The sequence below is a fragment of the Thermobia domestica genome, chromosome 8, assembly GCF_964235325.1.
Source record: "Thermobia domestica chromosome 8, izTheDome1.hap1.1, whole genome shotgun sequence".
Taxonomy (NCBI): Eukaryota; Metazoa; Arthropoda; class Insecta; order Zygentoma; family Lepismatidae; genus Thermobia; species Thermobia domestica.
The window spans coordinates 10,818,829-10,824,828 of NC_137461.1; the positions used below are offsets into that span (position 1 = coordinate 10,818,829).

The window sequence follows — 6,000 nt, forward strand, 5'->3', positions numbered from 1 at the left end:
AAACAGTTTTATAGGATGATTTGTTCATGAAAAACCACTGATCAAGAAACTGTAGAAGACGAAGATGCAGATGGATAGGACCCTATGTAAACCCATTCTACTGTGACGAGGTATTTTGCTACGTATTTTGTTCAGTTGTCTATTGTATTACTTTTCTTGCTGTACGAATAACATGTGCTGTACAGAAAAACGAACGGTGACAATAAAAGTGTTAGAAGCCTAATATGCGTGATAGTTCGAATACATATATCCAAGATTAACATACAACATTGCATTCAACATGTACATTTTCATAGCTTTCTATCAAACTGCACATTACATACCCTACACACAATTACAATTGCACCCAACTTTAATTGATTGGAAAAAGGGAATATTTTTTCCATTTTTAAGCTTTTCTAACCAACTCCAGGGCTGCAATACAAGATTCTTCTTGTTGTCTTAGTGTTTGTTAGTTGTTTTGCTACAAGTAATCAATTATACACTTTTTGCAACAAATACAAACAACGCCTCTAGAAGGTTTTTTAGCGTTATTGAAAACTTAGGTCTGATGCACATATTCCCTTTTTCCAATCAGTGATTCAATTATAGACTGTTAATTGAGGTAAAATAAGAGAATATATCACCTGAGAATAGATTATCTAAAATAAAGGAAAGCATGTGAATGCTACTGATCGACTACTTCGATTGTTCAAAGTGACGTCTGAAGTAATTAATGTTCTATTGATGATACATCATGTTGAAAAAATCAACGTTGATGTCGAACTTTGCCTCTTGAGACTATTAGTGCTCACATCCACATACGATTTACCAACTCGTCTTCTAGCATATAAGGTCTAAGTGAAATTAAAAGCGGCTGCAAAGTAAATGAGAAATGTGTTTCTATGAAAAAAAACAGCCATTAATACCACGAGAGTGCTTGTTTAATTTGTTCGGTCACGAAGTCCCATATAATGTTAGCGCTATAGACAACAGGAAGCGGAATTTCGGAAGTTTAGGAAAGAACTTGTACTTTTATTCAACTTGACTTAGTGCTGCAAGATATTAAATTTGAGGGAAAGCGTGAAATGTTCTTTGTTTCATATATATGCTAGAAGTAGGAGCTATAGAAGCAAACAGAACTGGAAAGAAATTACTCATTATCTGTTTGAGAGAATTCACTTCGCTACCGGGTATCTTCAATACAGCCATGACTCCCGAATTCGTTTATGTCGATGGAAGATGAAGAGTTACGCTGTTATATCGAACGAATACATTTGTAGGTTACAGAATAAGGTTTGTAATGATGCAAGGATGCAAGGGTCCACATTATGTTTTTTGTTGCCGCGAATAACATAAACAACATACGTGGCACTGAACGAGAAGAAGTTCTTGGAAGCTACGGCGCTATTGCCTAAGGTAGAGACTCGAGCTCACACACTAGTTTTCAGTCAAAACTAATTACGGTTACGTTTGAAACCTGAAAGCAATAATCAGTGATTCAGGTAGAAGCAGTTCATCCAACTAATACATTTAATTCGAAGTCATTCTATGATGACTTGGTCATATAACTAGTATATCATCTCATTTTCGGTTGTATTTATAAGGTTAGAAGCAGAAGTAAATCTTACCTCCACAACGTGTTGTGTTGCCAGTCTTCCTACTCTCACCCATAAGTACTGACGGTTGCGATCAAAAGTTTCTCCCACCCTGTGGAATTTTCTTGTTCACTAACACAAATCGATTGACTATAGTCTCGTTCAGCATTTCGACACCAGAACAAGGCTCCTTGTGCGTGTATAGGGGGTTTGATGTTAAGTTATTTAAGTAATTTCTCTGTTTGTTTGTCTTTTAAGACCCACTCAAAAGATCAAATCATAGTTCCCTTGGAGCTTTACTTTGTCACTAACTTCGACTGATTTCTTTAATTGTATTAAAGGGATAAGCTCTCTATGCCATTAGGGCTGTCAGAGTCTGAATTATATTATTATATCTCTAATAACAGAGTATGAGATTAAATCAATGGCGAAGTTCGTACTTTCTACTATGTGTGCAGATTGGGCTTTAACCTCTCTGAACGGTGCTTTATACTTCCATATGAAATCGAAACCGAATTGAAAGATGGTTATCGTTCGCAAGAATGAGTTTAAATAATATATTTTAAAGGTAAAACTGGTGGTCTAACACTAATTATAAGGGAACTACGCTACTCCATTACCATTACTGTCGAAATGTTCTCACCAAGACCATCGTGACACAGATTTAGTCAAGGAGAATGTGAGTTATATCGATTTACCATTTTTCTTCTCAAAAGCATATAGCTTGAGGAGATAGAAAACAAATGCGGAAACTGATTACGAGAAACTTGGTCCTTCTCTTTCTCCTTCTACTGCTACTACTCCTAATAATAACATTAATAATATTAATAACAACAAAATTAAAACGTACATGTACCAACGGAAAACAAATAAGAGATAAGACATTGTAGATATTTCTGAATACTATATATGTAAATATAATTTTCTAATTTTAAAAGTTTCTTAGGTCAACAACAAAAAAAAAGAATTATTAATTCTAAGTACAAATCAATTTCCTGAAATAATAATAAGAAATATATGTAATAAAAACATTAAATAACTGTCCTATACAATTTGATAATAGTAATAATTTTACTTTTCTTACATGAAATTTTCTTGCTGAAGCATTTTTCAACAAACATACAATTTTGTCTACGAAATAAGTCTACAAGGTAGTAGAAAAAAGATCTTACAGAGAAAAAAACAAAAAGAGACTATAAGCGTATTGGTATTACAGGGATATAAACATGGACACACATAACGATTGTTGGAAACCTATTTTTAAGAATTATCTTTATTGCCTGCAAACGTCTTATTTCATTACGACTGCTTTCTTTAGAGAGTAGACCTAAAGGAAAGAAATCTACATGAAAATTTAAGTATCTAAACTGTTCTGGCATGATGTTTCTTAGCTTTAAAAAGGTAACAAACATAACTCATTCCTGCGGGATATCAAACAAGATCCGTGGCTTCCTTGAGGTATTCAGAGTCAATGTAGAACATAGAAAAATAATTATATTAAGCACGTTGTTGTTCATTCATTTAAACGGAATGTACCTAATTATTGAGGGTCAACTTTTAGATGTCCAAGATTCTTCTGACTGTGATAGTCACTCAAATAGCCAGACATTTTCCCATGAAACCAACATGCCGGACATAAGGGAATAAGTAGATTGGGGTAGGACACCTAGAAGATTTGTACGGGCAAAATTGTACTTTTATGTAAACATCGATATCCAGTGAATGATAAGCGTTGGATGTTCAATCAATGTCCCAATGCCACTTAAGGTACTTGGAAAGCAGTGAAGCTAGCCTAAGCTACATTTATCAAAGCTATACTAACTTAAACTAAACTTGAGAAACAAAAGTTAAAAGGAGTGCAGTTAAAACGATAAATTAACTAAGTAACAAAGCCTAACTTTATCAATCCTTGTGTAAGATATATTTAACATATGCTAATTTACGAACTCTGAACCAAAACCAGAATTAGCTAACATAATTTAAAGCAATTATTATTAGAACTACGAGCCCTTTTCCTCTTCATTTAAAACTTTGATAGGTAGATGAAAGTTAGAACAGGTTATAGGAATGTTCTGAAAATTCATAATGTATGCGGATATTTTGGAGAGTTAATGTGAATCGTATGTTCATCCTAGAAACTCAGCACTAAATCACATAGAATACTATATAGGGATCTTAAACCTTGAACTCGAAAATTTAAGTTATTATCAGTAGCATTACATTGACTATATGTGGATAATTGTAAGATATGTTTAAATTAAATACAAGTAGGGTTATAACTGTAATTAATTTGATTATTACTTGCCAATTATAAAAGATATTAATATGAAAAAATGTTGAAAGCTTAAAGGCACAACTTTGCGCAGTAGAAAATATGACTGAATATGATTTAATTCGAATGAAATAAAGCAGAAAAATAGGGAGTAATGAAGCGAAATTAAAACACGAGCATTTGTCTCTAAACTACAGAAACACAACCTATATTCAGCGGCGCAAATCTGCCTTCAACATTGGGTGGGACAAGTAAGAAAGTTTTTTTTTTCTTTTTCTTAAGGGATGCTCAAAGTATTTGTGAAGTCGAAAAACAATCCAGTGGAGAATCAGGGAGCAGAGTTGTCATTAACATTGGGAGGCGGGCAGATTTGAGGCTTATTCTGGGGAACATTAATTTTATTTCACTTTCCTTTCTAGCCATCGGATACAAACCATCACATCTTTAAAAAACATTTCAAATCAGATTAATGGGGGGCAGTACCGACAGTTCCAAGATTGGAGGGGACATGTCCCCCTCATCCCCCCGGGATTAGCGCCAGTGCCTATATTATACAGGACAGAACATTTATCAATTTTAACTCTCCATTTTTCTTGCATATCAGAACTTTAGCTACTTAATGTTTCACTAGAACTTCATCCGGAATTACCCGTTCTACATCTATTACTATTATTTTTGATCTCAGGCCTACTTAATGATATAATTACCTGTGCGGAAGTACACTTATGTTTTGTTTCCTAAATGAATTATTACTGAGAAATGAGACTTGTGTTGCTTCGTTTGCAGTTACCACATCAGAAGACAAATTTATAAGTTTAGAACGTGAAAAGAAATCTTTGTTGTATCAGTGAAAAAAGTAATTTTAATTAAGAAGACAAAGAACTTTAAAAATTTCATCACTAATATCTTGGACTGAAATTTGCATAAAACATTGTTAAGTATAGGAAAAATCATTCTGTCGTGTTAGAAGAACGATATTGCTCTGCTTACTCTAGACAGTTTTCCACGCCAGAGGGTACACATTTCTTTAAGGACAGTATCTAAATGAAATATATGTTCCTGACGTTTATTAACAATAGCACTCAACCGTTCAGCGATACTTACAAAAGTTCATAAATATAAAACAGCCACAATAAAGAGGAACATACTGAAGGAAAACCATAAAGAACAAAACAATGGAAACATACATATATACCACTAGTTATTATATAATAAAGAAATATTAAAAATATAGTTTAAATAAAGATTAGTTATACAAGAAGGATGTTTAGTTTTCGTGCATTAATAGTAACTTATGTAATTTAGAATAGTTCACTTATCTATTTACTATAACAGGTAATACAAAATATCACAATGAAGAGAAGTTGTGAATTTTATTTGCTTGCCAAACATCAGTCATATCAATTGGCTTCTATTCGTTCTATCTATATCCATTTATCTTACTGTTTTCAGTGTAGTTCATATTATCTCAAATATATATTACCAAAAGAAGTCAATATTTTATAAACTCTGTATATTTAAATTAGATGATAAAGTGCTTTTTGGCCATACAATGATAGTTACTTTGAGACATTACATTACTCTTTTAATTATTTTTTTTAGTTTTCAAGGTGTGTTAAGCTGAAGCTTAGAGGGTATTGCACAGGAGGTACCAGTTTTAAAGTCCTTGAATCAATGCTAAATATTTCCCTTTGAAATGAAAATACAGAAATGATACAAATTACATCCATTATTGACGTAGAATATTCAATTTGTTATATGTATTAAGATTTGAACACACTAGACATTATCCAAATTCTAATAAACACATCTTGAATAATAATTAAATGATGTATACAAGAAGTAGAAAATGTATCTGTTGGTTGAAATTGAAATTTCACGTTCATTCTCAGTATTGAAGCCTTACAAAAGCTGCCCACTACATATAATTGCATGTGAATCAGCAATTTGAATTTTTTAAATCCAGATCTATCCCAGCATGCAGAATGAAAACGTACCTGCAAATTACCAACATGCTGAAGGCCGCTCAACGAATACGATTTGAAATTTATATCTCATTGTCGTAAGAAGTACAAAGACTCTATCAGTGGTTATACTTGATGTGCAAACTTTCCCTGTCAGGTATCGCCTTTCATGTCAGTTTCCACGAAA

General features: G+C 32.9%; 1 protein-coding gene across 1 annotated transcript in view; it reads right to left on the reverse strand.

Annotated features, from left to right (window-relative positions):
- The window catches only part of LOC145691544 (carboxypeptidase inhibitor SmCI-like), a 96,516-nt gene extending 91,869 nt beyond the window's left edge, over positions 1 to 4,647 (reverse strand). The window contains exon 1 of the mRNA XM_081766953.1: positions 4,557 to 4,647. The gene's annotated coding sequence lies outside the window, so the exon portion shown is untranslated. The remainder of the gene's footprint in view (positions 1 to 4,556) is intronic.
- Between the last annotated feature and the right edge of the window lie 1,353 nt (positions 4,648 to 6,000).